The following is a 22,150-nucleotide window of genomic DNA, read 5'->3' as shown; positions in this document are numbered from 1 at the left end:
CCAAACTTAGGGGGGGATTTGGGCTTCCAGATCTCCAAAAATATTATTGGGCCTGCCACCTGACCAGACTGGTGGACTGGCATGTACACCGTCCCTCAAAGGACTGGATCGCCTTGGAAGCTTCATTCGCATACCTCCCCATCGCTAATACTCCTTGGATGAACCACACCAACATTCCCAGAGAACTCACCTCACACCCTCGCATTGGTACCACACTCTCTCTTTTCAAAAGATCTTGCAAATTGCTCGCCCTTTCACCCTCGCCTGGCCCCATGACCCCACTGGACAAGAACCCAGACTTCCCCCCTGGACTCGCCTTAAAAGACCCAACCTTAGATACTCTCATCTCACAAGCTAGGGCACAGAACTTCTATCATAATGGGACTCTCCTCCCTTTCCACACTCTTTCGGCCACAATGCCCAACCATGACATACCCTTTTACAAATATTTACAGGTGAGACATTTCCTTCAATCATCCAGACAACCCTCCCTCTGGCACAGGGACCTCACCCAGTTCGAATCTCTCTGCACTTCTACAGAACCTCAGGGTCACCTAATTTCTGTAAACTACTCCCTTCTATTTTCAGGCCATAAGGTCAAAGAGGACAAAATTATACAACAGTGGGAAAAAGAACTGACATTAGACCTCACTCCCACTGACTGGGATCACATATTCACCCTCATGCATAAAGGCTCCATCAACGTCACGACACAGGAAAATAGATACAAGATATTCTCAAAATGGTATCGGACCCCCGACAGGATACACCACTTCCACCCCTCAGTCCCCCCAACATGCTGGAGGTGTAATGATTCTCGTGGTACCCTCCTCCACATATGGTGGGAATGCTCCCTCATACAATCATTCTGGGCAGAAATCCATCGGTTAATCTCCCAAATCACTACATACACCCCAGACTTCTTTCCTGCCCGCTACTTGTTACACCACACCCCAGGGTCCCCCGGCTCCTACAAAAAATCCCTAACTATACATCTGATCAACGCAGCCAACCTGTGTATCCCTGCGCACTGGAGAAACACCGCCCCTCCCACGGTAGAGGAATGGATTCGCAGGGTAGACAGGATAGCGAATATGGAACAACTGATTGCCCAAGCCAACGACACACCCACCAAATTCCAGACAACTTGGGCATGCTGGCTTCACTACAGACGCCCCCAAACAGGCTCGACCTTGCCTCCTTCATCTCCTCCTTACCCCTGAGAACTCTCTGCGGCCTGTCCCCAATTGTTCCCCCCCCAAACCCCCCCCCTCTATCCCCTACTACCCCGTTCTCCCCACTCACTACCCTTCCTTTTTCATCACTAACAGTTCTCCCCCACATGACTGACTCCCCTTAGGCTCTGTTTATTCCCCGGATGTACTTAACCTCCATCAGCAAATCCCTCCGTTACTCACCAGACCGTTATAGTTAAACATATCCCACGCCTCTTCATGTTCCTCCCTTTTCGTTCACAGCGAAGATCCCTTTTAGGGGTGAACGAAACCAGAATGGTTCACAAAACGGTCTGAATCATCTTCGCACAATACATCCGACCTCATCAAACCAACACCTATAGTTCATATATAGTGATATTTACTTTATTAACTGACAGGGCTATATGCACGTACTCACTTTCTAATGACTGCTCTTGTATTCCCTGTTTTTAACTATCGATGCCTATTGTAAAAGTGTGTTTTGCTTCACTGAGCTGTATGTCAAACTCTACTTGTTATTCTGTGAAATTTCAATAAAATCTTTTGAAAAAAAAAAATACTGCAGCTGCCTGCCTGTGGTTCTAATAGGATCAGAAGAACACCACCAATTTTCTTCAGATAGCTTTAGGTGCACACTGTGCAGAGGACGCAGTACACTAACTGTAAATACTGTAGCTGCCTGCCTGTGGTACTAATAGGATCAGAAGAACACCACCAATCTTCTTCAGGTGATTTTAGGTGCACACTGTACAGAGGACACAGTACACTAACTGTAAATACTGTAGCTGCCTGCCTGTGGTATTAATAGGATCAGAACAACAGTGATTGTCTTCAGGTAGCTTTAGGTGCCCACTGTGCACAGGACACAGTACACTAACTGTAAATACTGTAGCTGCCTGCCACTGGTACTAATAGGATCAGAAGAACACCCCCAATTTTTTTCAGGTAGCTTTAGTTGCCCACTGTGCAGAGGACACAGTACACTAACTGTAAATACTGTAGCTGCCTGCCACTGGTACTAATAGGATCAGAAGAACACCACCAATTTTTTTTAGGTAGCTTTAGTTGCCCACTGTGCAGAGGACACAGTACACTAACTGTAAATACTGCAGCTGCCTGCCTGTGGTACTGTCATGAAAAGGTTCACCGTTGATGGCGCTGTCGGTCTCTTGGGTCGCAGTACCAGTGCACCAGCGGGTGTCTTCCATCACCTAGGGCCTGTAATAAGAGGATTCACCTGCTGGTGGTACTGTTGCATCCTTGGGCTGTAGTAGCAGTGTCCACCAGCGGATGTATTCCGGCAGTAAGGAGCACCTTCTGCGCTCAGGTGTAACGTGAGGGCAATTACTGCAGGCTGATAAATACCCGGCAAGCCCTCTCATGCTTTCCTTGGTGTCTCTCTCCCTGCATGCTGACCATGCTGCCTGTTATTTTGACCTTGAGCCTGCATCTGTCCTGTCCTGACCTGTCCTGACCTGATCTGATCCAATCCCTATCCCGAGCCTTTCCTGGTCCTGTCCCTTCTGTTTGCTGGTTACCTTGGATCCCTGCCCTGCATCCCATCCATCCATCCATCCTCTCCCTGTCCTGTTGGTTTCCTGTCCTTACTATCTGCTGATCTCCCGGTGTATGACCTTGGCCTGGCTTCTGTTTATGGTTCCGGTATCTCCCATTTTATTGTATATACTGTTTGTTGTTTGTGGGTCTTGTGGTTGGTTGTGCACTGTTATATTCACTTATCTGTCACTTATGTAAATAAACACCATTTTTATTCTCTTATATACGTGTAGCGGGCACCTACTTTCATGTAAGTGACCTTTTCTGTGTTTAAATTACAAAGTACAGTTTCAGGTAAAATTTAGGCAGGCTTGTACTATTATAACAGGCTTGGTTGTTTATTTTGGGAACTGGGAGTGTCAGTGTAGTGCAGGGTGTGGCCACCTGTGCTTGGACCCAGAGATGCCTCCTCTTGCTTTCAGTGACATGGTTCTGGAAGAGAGGTTGGACTTGGGATCTGAGTAACAGGCAGCTTGTGTGTGAGTTCTGACCAATCATTAATTTGTTTGGCAGGAGGCGGGACTCTTATAAAAGCTGGGATCACATGGTCAGTAGAAGGTTCGTGGTCCAGTCTGGTGCCCAGAAAGGGGAGAGGTTCCCCTGCAGGGAGCCAACCGGAGTCCCCCCACGAGGAGGGAGGGGGGACCGGGACCTGCAGAAAAGCTATTGACACCGGACAGCATGTAGTCGCTGGTGTTGCTGGACGCCACCGTGGGGAAGGGAGCGTGCCAGACCGGAGAGAAGGGATGTAGAAGCCATTTCAGAAGAAGTAGCAACTAAGTGGAAGACAACTGGGCGATCGATCGTTTATGAGTGGCACATGGACTGTTGATCAAGTGAGTGAAAGCCCAGGGGAAGGGTACTACCAAAGGCTGAGGGGTGTTGGTAAGCAAATCAGTGAGACAGGTGGTGATGGCCTGTGACTTTGGGTTCAACAATACCCCGGGATTCCAATCAGTCAGGCGGAAGGAATTATTCAGAGTAATCTCTTCCTTAGCTCAACTTGGAAGTACAGATGGGAAGTAGTGGTAAAAAGGCAGCAGTAAAGCACCCAGCACAAGTAGAGATACAGACTGTTCTTAAAAAGTTCTGCAGGTGAAGAAGTTATTCAGAGTGACTCTTTACCATATATTCTCTAGTATATCTACTTCCGTTTTCCCCACTGAAGAAATCATTCAAAGTGATTTTTTTTATAGTCTGCATTGTTTTAAGTCTTTGCATAAGAAGGCAAAGAAAAGATTACGAAGCAACAAAGAGCATTTCAGAAAACCCTTCTCCTATCCCAGTTTGTGTTGTATTAATAAAGCAAGAGTAAAAGTACAAAATGGACTGTTTCTATTCGTATGGGCTGCGATGGGCTAGGTGGAAAATGTGATTTACGGATATAATATCTAATAAGCAGCTCCTTCGGGGGTGACACCAAGGCCATCCCTACCTGATGTGGCTGCACTGAGGAATCACCCTATATTGTTGGACGTATTAAGATGGTTTTAAATGAAATTACCTATTATTCTCTGCTAGCAGAAGAGGATGGCGAATATTGCCGCCAGATTTTAAAAGATTGGACCAGTGACCAGCTGATGGAAATGATCCGATCAGCTCATTCCCTAGTGGATCAGGGTTACATGTCATTTGAAGATGTTCAGCCCCTGATACGGTTATGTGCAAAACCAGCCCTGTCATGTTTTCCCGAAGGAAGCAATGATTTTTCTCCCCCCTTCAATTATGGCCAAGTTAAATCCCTGGTATGGTTATTAGAGGATGATCCAGCCTTTTTCATGGAACGTTATGCCTCTTGTTCACAGCAGGTGTTGTCTGATTGCATCCATTCAGTGCAATCTCTGGTTAGTCAGGCTGTGTGTGAATCAATGTTTGTTCAACCTGTGCTACAGGCATGGTCATATCTCCTGTATTTAGCCAAGCCACAACAACCCAGCCCTGCCATTAATCACCTACCTTCCCAAGAATCTATTCCCCCGTCGCTCATGGCAACCTCAACTACAGCCCAGTATACACAGCTTTCCACCAAGTATTATTACCCAGTCTCTACTCACTGCATCTTTCCTGCCTCTTCTCCTCCACCTGTAACAATCCCACAAAACCCTCCTCCAGCCACTGTTCCTGGGTCTTCTTTTTGCCCAACTACTTTCTTTTCTTACAGCCCTGCACCTACATACAAAGCTGCAGTGGCTAAAACAAAAAAGAAACAAAAGTTCTTTCCGACCCACACAATCCTGCCAGTAAACCAACCTGCCTCCACACCAACCAACCTATTCCAGCCTGCGTTCATGCCAGTTGAACCTGATGACCCACCTAAGTCTGCCAACCCATTACCTGCTACCCAGTCTGACGTTCCAGTGCCTGCTGCCCAGTCTGACGTTCCAGTGCCTGCTGCCCAGTCTGATGTCCCAGTGCCTGCTACCCAGTCTGACGTCCCCGTGCCTGCTGCCCAGTTTGACGTCCCAGTGCCTGCTGCCCAGTCTGACGTCCCAGTGCCTGCTACCCAGTCTGACATCCCAGTGTCCATGTTCCAGTCTGACGCTCCAGTGACTACTGTTCAGTCCGATGTACCTGTTGTTCAGCCTGTTGTGCCAGTACCTGCTGTTTTGCCTGTTGTGCCAGCACCTGCTGTTCTGCCTGATGTGCCAGCGCCTGTGTCTGCTGCCCAGTCTGAAGTTCCAGTATCTGCTGCCCGGTCTGATGTCTCAGTACCCGCTTCCCAGTCTGATGTGTTCCTTTCCGCTGCCCAGCCTGATGTGTTCCTGTTTGCTGCCCAGCCTGATGTGCCAGTGTCTGCTACTCAGCCTGTTGTGCCAATGCCTGTGCCCACTGTCCAGTTTGAGGTCCCAGTACCTGCTGCTCAGCTTGACATCCCAGCGTCCATGTTCCAGTCTGACGCTCCAGTGACTACTGTCCAGTCCGATGTACCTGCTGTTTTGCCTGTTGTGCCAGCACCTGCTGTTCTGCCTGATGTGCCAGTGCCTGTGTCTGCTGCCCGGTCTGATGTCTCGGTGCCCGCTGCCCAGTCTGATATGCCCGCTGCCCAGTCTGATATGCCCGCTGCCCAGTCTTATGTGCCCACTGCCTAGTCTGATGTGCCCGCTTTCCAGCCTGATGTGCCCGCTTCCCGGTCTAATGTGCCCGCCTTCCAGCCTGATGTCTCGGTGCTCCCTTTCCAGACTGATGTGCCTGCTTTCCAGCCTGATGTGCCCGCTTTCCAGTCTGATGTGCCCGCCTTCCAGCCTGATGACTCGTGCTTGCCGTCCAGCCTGATGTCTCGGTGCCTGCCTTCCAGCTTGATTTCTCCACTTCCCAGTCTGATGTGCCCGCTTCTCAGTCTGATGTGTCCGCTTTCCAGTCTGATATCCTGGTACCTGCCTTCCAGCCTGATGTCTCGTTGCCTGCCTTCCAGCCTGGTGTCTTGTTACCTGCCTTCCAGCCTGATGTCTTGAAATTGGAATCTCAGCCTGAAGTTTAGGTGCCCATGTCTCAGCCTGCTGAACTGGTGCCCGTTACCCAGTCTATTGAACCGGTGCTCGTTACCCAGTCTGTTGAACCGGTGCCCGTTGCCCAGTCTGCTGAACCGGTGCCCGTTACCCAGTCTGCTAAACCGGAGTCCATCACTCGGCCTGTTAAGCCAGTACCCGTTATTCGGCTTGCCGGACCAGTGCCCGGTGTCCAGCTCGCTGAGCCGGGGCCTGTTACCCAGCTCACTGAGCCGGGGCCCATTACCTAGCTTGCTGAGCCAGTGCCTGTGATCCAGCCTGCCCTTACGGTGCTCGCTGTTCGGCCTAATGTTCCAGAGCCTGCTGCCCAGCTTGATGACCCGGAGCCTGCTGCCCAGCTCAATGACCCGGAGCCCGCTGTCGGCTCTGATGTGCCCACTGTCTGCTCTGATGTGCCTGCTGTCTGCTCTGATGTGCCCACTGTCCGGTTTGATGTATCCGCTACCCAGTGTAAAGTACCCAATGCCCGGATGTGCCCTCATCCATTGTTTGGTGTGAGGCCATTAACTTGGGACAATTTCATTTAGTTGGAGTGTCCGGAGGCAGCTCCTTTGAGGGGGGTACTGTCATGAAAAGGTTCACTCGTTGATGGCGCTGTTGGTCTCTTGGATCGCAGTACCAGTGTCCACCAGCGGGTGTCTTCCATCACCTAGGACCTGTAATAAGAGGATTCACCTGCTGGTGGCACTGTTGCATCCTTGGGCTGTAGTAGCAGTGTCCACCAACGGGTGTATTCCGGCAGTATGGAGCAGACAGCACCTTCTGCACTCAGGTGTAACGTGAGGGCAATTACTGCAGGCTGATAAATACCCGGCAAGCCCTCACATGCTTGCCTTGGTGTCTCTCTCCCTGCATTCTGACCTTGCTGCCTGTTATTTTGACCTTGTCACTTATGTAAATAAACACGGTTTTTATTCACTTATATACGTTTCTGGTTTCTTCTGTGCAGTCCACACAGTTTAGTTTAATAATTCACTGACAGGTACTAATAGGATCAGAAGAACACCACCAATTTTCTTCAGGTAGCTTTAGGTGCACACTGTGCAGAGGACACAGTACACTAACTGTAAATACTGCAGCTGCCTGCCTGTGGTATTAATAGGATCAGAACAACAGCAATTGTCTTCAGGTAGCTTTCGGTGCACACTGTACAGAGGACACAGTACACTAACTGTAAATACTGCAGCTGCCTGCCTGTGGTACTAATAGACATCTAGACAACAAACTTTTTTTAATACAAGTAGGCCAGAAAAAATTAATTGAACTGCATCTGGCCAAAACATCGTATTTTAGTGGCCGAAAGAACAATGTTTCTTACGAACGATTAATGTGCCCATGAACATGAAAGTTGCCATTTTAAACTGTACAACAGTAAAGAAAAGCACATGGAGCAGCACGAACGTAATAAAAAGAAAGAATAGGAACACAGGACAACTACTTACTTTTTTGCAGCACTCTCCTGATCCTTCTATACTGATCGTGCTCCCTTAATTTGAGGTCCGACCACCGTTTCCTCATTGATACTTGGATCGTCGTACCCCAAAATTCCGGCGCAGACTCTTCACAACTTTAGTCATGATTTTGGCCTTTCTCACATTTGGTTTCTGTACGGAGCATATTTCCCATCATAGTCGGTCCTTTTCAAGATGTCCACCATCTCACCATCTCTACAAAGGCCATATTTGAGGCCTTAAATCTCCTGCGGGATCGTGACGTTTCTGGCTCCGGGCTTTCCTCCTCCTCGTTGCTGGAATTATCATGCACCTGCTGTGTCTCCACCATGTGCTCTCCCCCACTGCGCCGAAAGAGAAGGGGCGGGGAATAGACTAGAAAGAACATCAATGGTGGGCGGAGTTTCACACTTGTGCAGTGTATATAAAGCGTAACACACGTGCGTCATACGTACGATATGTGAGCGGAGGAAGGAGTATTGGAAGCAGCGATCGTGATAACGAAGGTACAATTTTACCTTGGGCCTATACTGCTTATAGATTGAGGCCTATATTGGGACAAGATTAGGAGAGTTTTGCCTGACATTAGTGTTTGTCTTGTGTTGTGTCTTGCAGAGAAAATGGATCTAGGAATGATTATGACTTTATCCCCATATTCCTTGATATGTACAGGGAGCTGCCCTGTCTGTGGCAGGTAAACCACCTGATTATAAGAATCAAACAAAGAGGAAGGCAGCGCTGGATAAATTGGTGGAATTTGTGAAGCCGGTGATCCCCACGGCAGACATCCCCTATTTGAAGGCCCTAATTGGTGGCATGAGGAGCACTTATCTTAGGGAGCGCAAGAAGGTCCAGGATTCCCTGAGATCAGGAGCTGCAGATGACATTTATGTCCCCAGGCTGTGGTACTATGACAGATTGCACCCAGGCCAGCACTCTCCACTCTTCCTTCAAAGCTTCCTTCCCCCCCAGCTGAAGCTTCCGACGCCCAACCTGGGCCTTCCAGGCAGCAACATGTGGAGGAGCCCAGCTTGAGCCAGGTATAGCATTGTTCTAAATATTTCTGTTTGTCAAATTAATGATGTTAAATATATGTTAGTTTTGATAAATAATTTCTGATTTCACAAAGTGTTTTACATATCAATAGACAGTAGTGGCCACAAATGATTGGGACAAGAATGAAAAATTCTGGGGTCAGAATGATAGTCTTTTCTATTTATTAACATTCAATTTGCAACAGTCATGAGCTGAAAATTGTGTGTGATTGATGAACCAAAAACTAAAACTATGTCCTTTTTTCATACACAGGAAAGCCTCAGCCAGGAGGAGGCTGTGGAAAATGGCAGCCAGGAGGTGGCCGGGCCCAGTAGCCTGCCGGATACCCAGGTCCCTCCCCTCGGACTTCCACAAAAAAGTGGCAGGAAGAGGAGTAATCTGAAGGAGGCAGCAATTGGCCTATTTTGGAAGGCTACTGTGGCCCTCAGAAACCCCCCCAGTGTTCAAGAGGACTTTGCCTACATTACAGATGCAAAATGCTGGAAATGGAGGAGGGCCAATGCCTAATATATGAGTACCTCATCTTACAAGCCCTAAATAAGGGGTTGAGGGGCCAACTCACAAGCCAAAGCCACGTTTGTGAGTTCAACCATGGTCCTCCTCCACCTCATGCCACACCTCCAACACCACAGCCACAGCCTGGAAGGAAGCATCTAAGGAAGACCAGAGAGTGATGGCCTGGGTTCAGCCTGGTCTGGCAAAAGATGCAGGCTGTTGTAGTACCATAGCCTGGGGACATAGATGTCATCTGCTGCTGTTTCTGATCTCTTGTACTCCTGGCTCACTATTATAAGGACTCCTCAGACCAACAATTTTGATTGTAAAATTATTGATGTCTGCCCTGGGGTACAAAAGCTTCCCAAATTTCACCAGTTTATCCAGCGTTGCCTTCCACTTTATGTGGTTATGACCCAGAATAAATGGCTATTTATTTTTCACAAATACTTGCCTATGTGTTTTACTTCAAAAAGGACAGTTTGTTTGTGAGTAGGCAGGTGCATTTCAAAAATACAATGTCAAATTAACTAGGGACACTAACACCAAGCAACCTCCTTGAGATTAAAAAATACAAGATAATAATGGTGTTGTGGTAACTTGACACACAAAACACACTCAAAACAATTATGGAGATCACCAAAAAACAAAAAAAACAATAAAACCAGGAGATCTGGATTAAAAAAACAAACCACAAATAATACAAAATATAAAAACCTAAAACCAAAAATTTTTTTCAGTAGATCTGACAAATAAAAATATTATATTCATGAAATCATGAGAAATAATCAAAAAATACGCTTGTGAGAAGTCTGTGTGAATATGAGCAGCAAAACAACTTTATTCTTCTAGCATTAAAAAGAAGAAGAGAGTGCACTGCATTAACTATTTAAAACATTGCAACGTGACGAAAGTGCTATATCCATTATGAACGCTAATTTTACCAGACCGAGCAGTTCCGTCTCGTAATTTATTCTGAGCATGCATGGCACTTTGTGCGTCGGAATTGTCTACACACGATCGGAATTTACACAAATGGATTTTGTTGTTGGAAAATTTTATAGCCAGCTCTCAAACTTTGTGTGTCGGAAATTCCGATGGAAAAAGTCCGATGGAGCCCACACACGGTCAGAATTTCCGACAACAAGCTCCGATCGCACATTTCCATTGGAAAGTCTGACCGTGTGTACAGGGCATTATTCCAGATTCATGACAGTAACATTCTTTAGAGATTATACATGCAGTGTTTTTTTTTAAACAGTTTGGAAAATTCAGTTGTGATATTCACCACTGATTTATCAAGAGTCAAGAGGGTTAAAAGTGACTGAACACACATAAAAGTCATAAAGTGGGGGGGCACACTATGCCACAAAGGATCCCGCTGCAGCTAGGTAGGCTGGACGACTTTTTCTCCAGGCCCTCCGCTGATCTTTGCCAAAGTAGCACCGGCGATGGCCCCAAGAGAGGAGAAGGCATGCTCCCGAAGCATGCTGCAGGCATGCAGCCCATACAGGGAGGGTCCCAAGTCCCTCCACAAACCATCTTCCCGCTATCACAAGCCTCTACCCCTTTCACCAGGAGCCCTGCTGAATCCAGACCATGCAGGGACCCCCTGGATGAAGCACTAGATTCACTAGATATGGAGACAGGCTCACAGCAGCTTGCAGCTCCTGCATCCCAGCCTCCTGAGGTTCCCCTTATTGCATTCTCCACCTCTGACCTCCCAATATCTGGAAATATGCTTAAAAGTATGTTTAGAAACCTAAGATCATCTTTACAACTCAACATGAAATTTTGCCCCTCCATTTGCTGGTGGATGTCCATGATCTAGGTGACAGAATGGACCATATCGAGAATAAAATGTGCGAATATGTGGATTCCTTTAATACTCTTATTGACGCACATGCCGCATATGAGGATAAATTAACATGGTTAAAATCCAGGGTGACCTAGAGTACAGGTCCCATTGCAACAACTTAAAAATCCATGGAGTTCCTGAGTCTGTCCAACAAGTCCAAATGTCACAATTTGCAAGGGATCTCTTTCAATTCATCTTGTAATCTTTAACATCAGCAGATTAACCATCGACAGAATCCACCGGATTCCCAAACCAGAGTATGTCCCTTCACATATTCCTAGGGAGATATATATATATCTAGCAAAAATATAAATATATTTATTGAAAAAGATTCACATGTACACCAATCAAAAAAAAAAACCCGTCACCATTAAAACTAGACAACGTTGTCTAGAGACAAAACACAGATGGCCACCACTAAACACACACATACACACTGATGGTCAAAAGGGGGGAAGCAAGTCTTCTTAATAGGTACAATTGATTGCTGTATATAGCAGGGTGGTAGGTGTGTGCAGCCGTAAATAATGGAGATCCACCAGCAAGGTAATAGCACCAAGATTGATGAGTGACCTGCTATCAAGGCTACAGTGATGAATAACTGCAGTTGGCAGAATTGAGTGCGGTGAGCTAAGTAGCCAGGGACGTAGGAATAATGTCCTAAACAAAGAGCTGTAAGTAAGTGGAGAAGGGAGTGTGCCTGAATGGATGGTTTTAATCAGTCACAGCATCGGTGCTAGATCAGGGAGAGAAACACACTTTCATGTAGACATAACCATCCCATGTGGGGAGTAAATAGATTCAATCTCACCACTCCGTAGACACTGGTATGCAACAGGCATGCAGGACAATTGGATCCTCCTCAGACCATCTCCATACAGCTAGGCAGGTTCTATATTATTCATCTGTTGGCGGAATATATGCAGTGGCGATCGGTGATAGTGGTAATAGATTGAGAAGTACCGCATACGAGCGGTGTAGATTGTCATCCACTTCCCGGATCTGTTAGGGGAGCTCAGCCAGCAGGCGGGCGGAATCCCCAGGGCTGGTGGGTGGGTCTGTGTGCACGCTAAGCAGGGCGTGATGGCGTCATGCTGATGCGTTTTATCCGTCACAGGGATTTCTTCAGAGCATGCGCCGTGGCCTGGGCAGTCACCTTATATAGCCCTCGCGTTAAATTATGTCAATACACTGGCTTCTAGTTGTCCAGGCAACAGCGTAACCAGAGGACTGCCATTCATACAAAGAGACAACACAATTAATAAAGCTGGCCGGTCCGTAGGTGCAGTAACTCTCCAAAATAGTTAGGAAGTGAGAAGTAAAAATAAAGCAATTAGGAACAATACAGAGGTAGATTGATAGTTAAATAATCAGTGGGATTAGATTTAAATTCAAATTCCAGTATGACAGCAAGGGGAAGGCAAAGACAAAGAATCTCAGTGATGTAATTTAGGGTGTAAGAAACACAGATAAATTACATTCATTATTTAACCCATGGGGGGACATACTATCAAGGGTATATATCCACATTTTTTCCTTCTGACAGAGGATTCTGTCAAAGTCACCCCTTCTCAAGGGGAGATTCAGCCTGTAGATGCCCTTGAATGTAAGTCCAGTTGGATCCCCACCATGAAATTTAAGAAAGTGCTCACCGATTCACCGATTCTAATTTTAAGTTGCCTTTTAGTCTTACCCACATAGTTTTTACCACATGGGCAAGTAAGCATGTAAATTACTCGCGTGGTATTGCAGTTGATGAAGTTGTAAATTTTAAACTGTCTTTTACCATCAGAATCGGCGAACATGTCCATGCATTCAACAAACTTGCATACAGCGCATCTGCCACACCGAAACATACCCTTTAGAGGTGGAAGTTGGGTAAGCCAATTATGAGTGGGAGATCTTTGGTACTCTGAGTGAATTAGATGGTCTCTGAGATTCTGGGAACAACTGGACGCCATGGTCCTGCCGGGGGGATCTCTCATTGTAGGTATAGACCTTGAGTCTTTATATACATCGATTCCCCATGCATGGGAGCTTAAGGCTGTTCAATTTTTCCTTGATAAGAAATTTCCACTTCTAGGACAGCAAAATGAATTTATAGGTGAGGTCTTAACCTTTCTACTAGAACATAATTGTTTCAAGCTTTTGGGTACCTACTATCAGCAAACCAGGGGGACCTCAATGGGGGCACCCTGGGCTCCCTCATATGCATGCCTTCATTTGGGCATGTGGGAGGAGGAATCCGTTTATTCATCGCCAATGTGCCTCCGCCACAGTCGTCTGTGGCTGAGGTACATTAATGACGTGCTGATGGTCTGGGTGGGCACTGAGCAAGAATTGTTGCTATTTATTGACGAGCTTAACACCAATGATCGTAACATCAAACTCACGTACACTGCCCACCACCATTCTCTTCCCTTCCTTGATTTGACTCTTATGGCTGAAAATGGGAAGATATGCACTAAAACTCACAGGAAGCCCACAACAGTGAATACACTTCTTCAGGCCACTAGTGACCACCCAAGACCCTTGATTAAGGGAATACCAGTTGGTCAGTTCCTTAGAATCCGTAGGAACTGCTTCAGACAACTAGATTTTGATGCGGAAGCTAGGGACCTATACGGCAGGTTCAGGGACAGGGGTTACTCCCATTCATCCATTAGGCTAGCTAAGAAAAAAGCTCTCCAGACAGACCGCCAACAACGTCTTACTAGGAAAGACTCTAAAGTTTCAAAAGACAGACATGAACCCCCTAGGATCATTACCAAATATGGTGCCCAATGGGAACAAATTAGGACCATTCTCAACAACCATTTGCATATCCTTCTTGATTCCCTTGTTCTTGGTGAAATTGTGGGTGAACGTCCTCTTCTCACTGCTCGCCGTTCCCGGAATCTCAGAGACCATCTAATTCACTCAGAGTACCAAAGATCTCCCACTCATAATTGGCTTACCCAACTTCCACCTCTAAAGGGTATGTTTCGGTGTGGCAGATGCGCTGTATGCAAGTTTGTTGAACGCACGGACGTGTTCGCCGATTCTGATGGTAAAAGATAGTTTAAAATTTACAACTTCATCAACTGCAATACCACGCGAGTAATTTACATGCTTACTTGCCCATGTGGAAAAAAACTATATGAGTAAGACTAAAAGGCAACTTAAAATTAGAATCGGTGAACATGTCCAAAGCATTATAAGTAAGGACGATGAGCGTCCCATTTCCCTGCACTTTCTTAAATTTCATGGTGGGGATCCAACTGGACTTACATTCAAGGGCATCTACAGGCTGAATCTCCGCTTGAGAAGGGGTGACTTTGACAGAATCCTCTGTCAGAAGGAAAAAATGTGGATATATACCCTTGATAGTATGTCCCCCAATGGGTTAAATAATGAATGTAATTTATCTGTGTTTCTTACACCCTAAATTACATCACTGAGATTCTTTGTCTTTGCCTTCCCCTTGCTGTCATACTGGAATTTGAATTTAAATCTAATCCCACTGATTATTTAACTTAACTATCACTCTACCTCTGTATTGTTCTTAATTGCTTTATTTTTACTTCTCACTTCCTAACTATTTTGGAGAGTTACTGCACCTACTGACCGGCCAGCTTTATTAATTGTGTTGTCTCTTTGTATGAATGGCAGTCCTCTGGTTACGCTGTTGCCTGGACAACTAGAAGCCGGTGTATTGACATAATTTAACGCAAGGGCTATATAAGGTGACTGCCCAGGCCACGGCGCATGCTCTGAAGAAATCCCTGTGACGGATGAAACGCATCAGCATGACACCATCATGCCCTGCTTAGCTTGCACACAGACCCACCCACCAGCCCTGGGGATTCCGCCTGCCTGCTGGCCGAGCTCCCCTAACAGATCCGGGAAGTGGATGACGATCTACACCGCTCGTATGCGGTACTTCTCAATCTATTACCACTATCCCCGATCGCCACTGCATATATTCCGCCAACAGATGAATAATATAGAACCTGCCTAGCTGTATGGAGATGGTCTGAGGAGGATCCAATTGTCCTGCATGCCTGTTGCATACCAGTGTCTACGGAGGGGTGAGATTGAATCTATTTACTCCCCACATGGGACGGTTATGTCTACATGAAAGTGTGTTTCTCTCCCTGATCTAGCACCGATGCTGTGACTGATTAAAACCATCCATTCAGGCACACTCCCTTGTCCACTTACTTACAGCTCTTTGTTTAGGACATTATTCCTACGTCCCTGGCTACTTAGCTCACCGCACTCAATTCTGCCAACTGCAGTTATTCATCACTGTAGCCTTGATAGCAGGTCACTCATCAATCTTGGTGCTATTACCTTGCTGGTGGATCCCCATTATTTACGGCTGCACACACCTACCACTAGGGTTGCCACCTTTTCTTCAAGCCAAACCCGAACAATTTCACGTTGCACGGCAATTTTTTTGTAGTACACTCTATAGAATTGTAAAATACCTGGGACACCTCTTGGGTTACCCAATGAGAGTAGTAATGAGGTGTACTACGGTGAACAGTGGCTGTGGCCAAATTGCATTAAGAGTGGAGGGGGGGGACTTAAAGGGGCATGGTTAAATAAAACAAAAGCATTTGTGTACTCATAAAATGTGATTTGATTAATAAAAGAATTGTAAGTTAAAATATGAAACCAGCCTACCTATGGTGTCAGTAGGGCAGTGGACGGTGTCAGTAGGGCAGTGGACGGTGTCAGTAGGGCAGTGGAGGGTGTCAGTAGAGCAGTGGACGGTGTCAGTAGGGAAGTGGATGGTGTCAGTAGGGCAGTGGACGATGTCAGTAGAGCAGTGGATGGTGTCAGTAGAGCAGTGGATGGTGTCAGTAGGGCAGAGGACGGTGTCAGTAGAGCAGTGGATGGTGTCAGTAGGGCAGTGGATGGTGTCAGTAGGGCAGTGGACTGTGTCAGTAGGGCAGTGGACGGTGTCAGTAGAGCAGAGGACGGTGTCAGTAGGGCAGAGGACGGTGTCAGTAGGGCAGAGGACGGTGTCAGTAGGGCAGTGGATGGTGTCAGTAGAGCAGTGGATGGTGTCAGTAGAGCAGTGGATGGTGTCAGTAGAGCAGAGGACGGTGTCAGTAGGGCAGTGGATGGTGTCAGTAGAGCAGTGGATGGTGTCAGTAGGGCAGTGGATGGTGTCAGTAGAGCAGTGGACGGTGTCAGTAGGGCAGTGGACGGTGTCAGTAGGGCAGTGGATGGTGTCAGTAGAGCAGTGGATGCTGTCAGTAGAGCAGAGGACAGTGTCAGTAGGGCAGTGGAAAGTAGCAGATTAAATATCAGACAGTGTCTGTGCCCCCCCAATAGAGAACTCCATTACAGCGAGACAAAAAAAAACCCTTACCTTCCAGGAGCCGTTGCAAAGATATGTGTGTGTGAACCTGTTAGGGGCGGAGTCTGTAATACCATGCTTCTCCTGCAAAAGTGTCCCTGTTTGCTAGGATACCAGTCCAGTGGCCCTCCATTCAATGTCTCTGGCGGCATCGGCGCCGGCAGCTGGGTGGGAGAGAGAGCGCACAGACAGTGCAGTGTGACCCGGCTGCAGGACATTAGCCCCGCTGAAGCTGGGGGAAGTGTGTGCTGTTTGGGGGTAGCTGACAGAGGAGGGGGTGGCTGACAGAGAGGAGGGGGGCAGACAGAGAGGAGGGGGGCAGACAGAGAGGAGGGGGGCTGACAGAGAGGAGCGGGGCAGACAGAGAGGAGGGGGGCAGACAGAGAGGAGGGGGGCAGACAGAGGAGGGGGGCTGACAGAGGAGGGGGCTGACAGAGGAGGGGGGCTGACAGCTGACAGAGAGGAGGGGGGCTGACAGCTGACAGAGAGGAGGGGGGCTGACAGCTAACAGAAAGGAGGGGGGCTGACAGAGGAGGGGGGCTGACAGCTGACAGAGAGGAGGGGGCTGACAGAGGAGGGGGTGGCTGACAGAGGAGGGGGGCAGACAGAGAGGAGGAGGGGGCTGTCAGAGAGGAGGAGGGGGCAGACAGAGAGGAGGGGGGCAGACAGAGAGGAGGGGGGCAGACAGAGAGGAGGGGGGCTGACAGAGGAGGGGGGCAGACAGAGAGGAGGGGTGCTGGCAGAGGAGGGGGGCTGACAGAGGAGGGGACTGACAGAGGAGGGGGCTGACAGAGGAGGGGGGCTGACAGCTGACAGAGAGGAGGGGGGCTGACAGAGGAGGGGGGCTGACAGCTGACAGAGAGGAGGGGGCTGACAGAGGAGGGGGGGTGGCTGACAGAGGAGGGGGGCAGACAGAGAGGAGGAGGGGGCTGACATAGGAGGAGGGGGGGGCTGACAGAGGAGGAGGGGGGCAGACAGAGAGGAGGGGGCTGACAGAGGAAGGGGGCTGACAGTGGAGGGGGGGTGGCTGACAGAGGAGGGGGCAGACAGAGAGGAGGAGGGGGCTGACAGAGGAGGAGGGGGGGCTGACAGGAGAGGAGGGGGGCTGACAGGAGAGGAGGGGGGGCTGACAGCTGACAGAGGAGGGGGGGTGGCTGACAGAGGAGGGGGGCAGACAGAGAGGGGGAGGGGGAGGGGGCTGACAGAGAGGAGGAGGGGGCTGACAGAGAGGAGGAGGGGGCTGACAGAGGAGGAGGGGGGCTGACAGAGAGGAGGGGGGAGGAGGGGGGCTGACAGAGGAGAGGGGGGCTGACAGAGGATGGGGCTGACAGAGAGGAGGGGGGGCTGACAGAGGAGAGGGGGCTGACAGAGGAGGGGGGGCTGACAGAGGAGGGGGGCTGACAGAGAGGAGGGGGGCTGACAGAGAGGAGGGGGTGGCTGACAGAGGAGAGGGGGGCTGACAGAGGATGAGGGCTGACAGAGGAAGGGGGGCTGACAGAGAGGAGGGGGGGCGACAGAGAGGAGGGGGGCTGACAGAGGAGAGGGGGGCTGACAGAGGATGGGGCTGACAGAGAGGAGGGGGCTGACAGAGGAGGGGGCTGACAGAGAGGAGGGGGGGCTGACAGAGAGGAGGGGGTGGCTGACAGAGGAGAGGGGGGCTGACAGAAGAGAGGGGGGCTGACAGAGAGGAGGGGGGCTGACAGAGGAGGGGGGGTGGCTTAGTGTTGGGGAAGAGAGCACACAATGAGCTGCAGCATTCAGGATTCATTAGCCTAGCACTGCATTGACAGGGGTGAGGGGGACCGGACTGGGACCAACTCACCACTCTCACCATTCACCAGTGAAACTGCCAAAAATCATTAGCCCTGCTGGAGCAGGGGAAGGAGGGGGGCCCGGGGGGAGCGTTGCTGCTGGCGGGAGAGAGCGCATTCAGGGCAGGCTGCATTTGCTGATCGGCATTGGCACACTGATGGGGGAGAGGTGGAGGTAGGGGAACTGTCACCACTGAAGCCACACAGGACAGGAGCCGTCCGAGGAGCAAGTGCTATTTGAGAGTGTGCATCCAGCGACAGGAGGGGGTCGCGCTGCTGACGGGACACAGCAGGACGGAGCACAGTCTCAGCTACAGGAGCGCGGGGGGGGTGCTAAACTGCTGGTGGGCTGGAGCTATGAACACTCACTTCCCACACTGGCTGGAGCCTATGCTGCTGTGTCCGGGTTTCAGGAGGAGAGAAACCCGGGCACAGCTGTCAAAACCCGAACTGTCCGGGTCATTCCCGTACAGGTGGCAACCCTATTGAGAAGACTTGCTTCCCCCCTTTTGACTATCAGTGTGTATGTGTGTGTTTAGTGGTGGCCATCTGTGTTTTGTCTCTAGACAACGTTGTCTACTTTTAATGGTGACAGGGTTTTTTTTGGTTTACTATTAATCACATTGTTTGATTTTTTGATTGGTGTACATGTGAATCTTTTTCAATAAATTTATTTATATTTTTGCTATATTGCTTGTTCCTCGTTGATGAATTCTTTTTGGGTGGGATTGGTTCCCAATTCCGTTCTTTTCCCTTTGTTTTTATTTATATACATGGTTAATTCAGAGGAACACACCCATCTGAACGCCTTAGAGCCCTGGGTGTTTGCAACTAGCCCAACACATACAGGTGCTGCTAGTACTTTATCCCCACCTGTTGTTATTAATATTGAATTAAAATTCATAACAAATTTATTTGGTTCATTTAGCTCTGTGTTGTTTATATATGCATTTCTACCAAGTTACAGGGCAGCTCCTCAAGGCATTCTGCAGACCAGAACAACACCGGAGCAATTTTCCAAGCTACAACTCCTGCCTGATCTCTCAAAGCATACCCTTCAGTTGAGCAGTAAGCTCCTCACTATAACCAAGGCTCTCCACAACCATAAGATCTTGCATTGCTGAAAATACCCTTCCAAGTTGACCATCACACACAACTGAGAAATCAAGACCATCTCCACCCTGGAGGAGGGATTGTAACTACTCCAAAGATGGGGTATTTTTCCTGAACCTCCACCTCCCCAGTGCTCCCCTACCCAGCCTCGTCCGGAGGAATCATGGTTGGCAGCGATATCAGCAGCGTAGATCCTCCAATCTCTCTAATTTTTACTCGTGCCACTTAAGCCTCATACACATAATTTGATTTTCTGACGGGAATTGTGCGTTGACAGACTGTTGGCCTAAAATCTGTACGCTCTATCGGACAATTGTTGTCGGATTTTCCACAGACAAATGTTGGATGTCAGGATTATAAATTTTCCCCGGACAACGGTCTGCTGTCGGATTTTCCTATTGTGTGTACACAAGGCCATCATACAAAAGTCCAAAGTACAAACACGCATGCTCCGAAACAAGGACGAGCCAGAAGCGGTCGGTCTTGTAAACTAGCATTCATAATGGAGAATTAACATTCGTGTCATGGCTAATTATGAAATCTCAAAATGCAGCGCACATTCTCTTCTTCTTTAATGGGATAATAATGAAGCTGCTTTGCTGGTGATACTGATGGAGTTCTGCCAAACATATTTTAAAAGGCTTTCTTTTTCTAGTGATATCAAAAATAATATTATTATGCTTATTTTTTGTTTTTTTTGGGCAAGTTACCACAACACCATTATTCCGTAGTTTTTAAGATCAAAGATACAACTATGTTGGTGTCCCTTGTTAATTTTACATTGTATTTTTTTTAAAAATATAACTGCCTACTCCCAAACTGTCATTTGAAGTAAAACACATAGCCAAGTATTATTCTACACAATTTTTTTTATTGTGCATTAAAAAAAGAAAACAAATAAAACTAGACATGCTATCTGCCAATACAACTTACCAAAAAGTGCATTCCATGCATCCAAAAATATAGAAAATGTACCAAATCAAATTATTATTCAACCAAAAAATACAATAAAAACCTCATGCATGTGTCCTGCTTCTTAATATAGGGGGTCAACAATGCCAAGAGTTGGTGAAAGCAGGGGTCCGTCATCCAGAGATAATTCAGAAAATCATCTGGAGCTGCCGTAGCAAAGGCATATGACATAATTGGTCACAATTAATAAAGCGACCAATTTTTGGTACAAGAAATCCTCCTCCTCCTTTTCCTGGACTGGACTTGGGTCAAAGCAATAACTCCAAGGCCAATAATAAATAATACGTTATCTCCTCCGATTCCACAACATGGCTGGTTGACAAACAGTCGCTCAGAAACTAAAAGTGCAAACTGAAAAGCACGAAATGAAAAGCGTGAATCAACACTCACCAAACTTCTACTAACACAAAATTAGCAGGAGAAGCCCAAAGGGTGGCACCTGACAATTTAACTTCCTCTTTATTGGATCATAGTACGTCTAGTACGTCACTACGTTTGTATTTGTTGGCCGACAATTGTGTACCATTTGTATGCAAGACAAGTTCACGGCACACGCCCTTCAGACAAAAGTCTGACGCATTGTCTGCGGAAAATCCAATCCTGTGTATGAGGCTTTAGACTCGTACTCCAATTAAAATGATTTCACTACTTCATGCCTTCCCTCCCAGGAGAAGGGTGACTTGATATATCTTTGTATATTTTGCTAAAATATGGTACTAAAAATGATGTCTATTAATGCTAGTGGGCTAAACCACCCGGCCAAGCACTTTTCTTTGTGTCAGGAGGCACATAACATCTGAGCTGATATAGTGTGCACCTTGGAAACACATTTCCACCTGCATGCTACCCCTAGATGCATGCACAGAGATTTCACACACATTTTTCTAGCCAGAGCCTCTGTCAAAAAAAGGGGGTGCAAAAAAAGGGGGTGCTTCTTGCCATCAAAGGTTCCTTGGCATTTAGTCTGAAGGAAGTCATTGCTGATCCTAAGGGTCAATACCGGATCTTATTATGTGACATTAATAATTGCCCTTACACACTGGTGGGGATATATGCTCCCAACATACACCAAATCAGATTCTTGCGTAAAATTATGTTCAAAATAGACAAGATGAGATATGGTAATCTTGTGTTGTGTAGAGATTTTAATATAACAGCTGACCCTCAGGTTGACTCTACATCTCCTGTGAAGCATCGCCTGCCTTCTCGTCAGGCCCTGCTTCACCAGGAGGGCTTATACAATGCCTGGTGCTGTCTTCACAACAATGAACAGGACTATATGTATTTTTCTGCCAAACATAACACTCCAGAATTGAACTATTCATGGTCAATCAATGGTTACTACAACCTATCTCTCTGGCCATAATATCAGATATAACATGTTAGAGGGGTTTTTAAACTAGGCAATGGGGGGGGGGGGTCCAGAGACAGTGATAGCCAGCGCGAAAGATATTCCAGAGGGTAGTATTGGGGGCATTAGTGGTAGGTTAACCAAAGCACAAAAACACAAGGTGAGTATAGTAGCAAGTCCTAGTTGTAATCTTGAAACACCCAATATGAGGACAATATGCGACCGGTATAAACTATGTGGCATGTTCACCGATGCCAGGAGCATGGCGGACAAGATGGGTGAACTAGAGATACTGTTGTACAAGGAGGATTTGGATTTTGTGGGAATTTCAGAGACCTGGTTCAACAGCTCTCATGATTGGCTGGCAAACATTCAAGGGTATACCCTATACTGCAAGGATAGAGAGGGTA

This window comes from Aquarana catesbeiana, linkage group LG04 (assembly GCF_042186555.1).
Source record: "Aquarana catesbeiana isolate 2022-GZ linkage group LG04, ASM4218655v1, whole genome shotgun sequence".
Taxonomy (NCBI): domain Eukaryota; kingdom Metazoa; phylum Chordata; class Amphibia; order Anura; family Ranidae; genus Aquarana; species Aquarana catesbeiana.
This window is presented reverse-complemented; position numbering follows the sequence as displayed.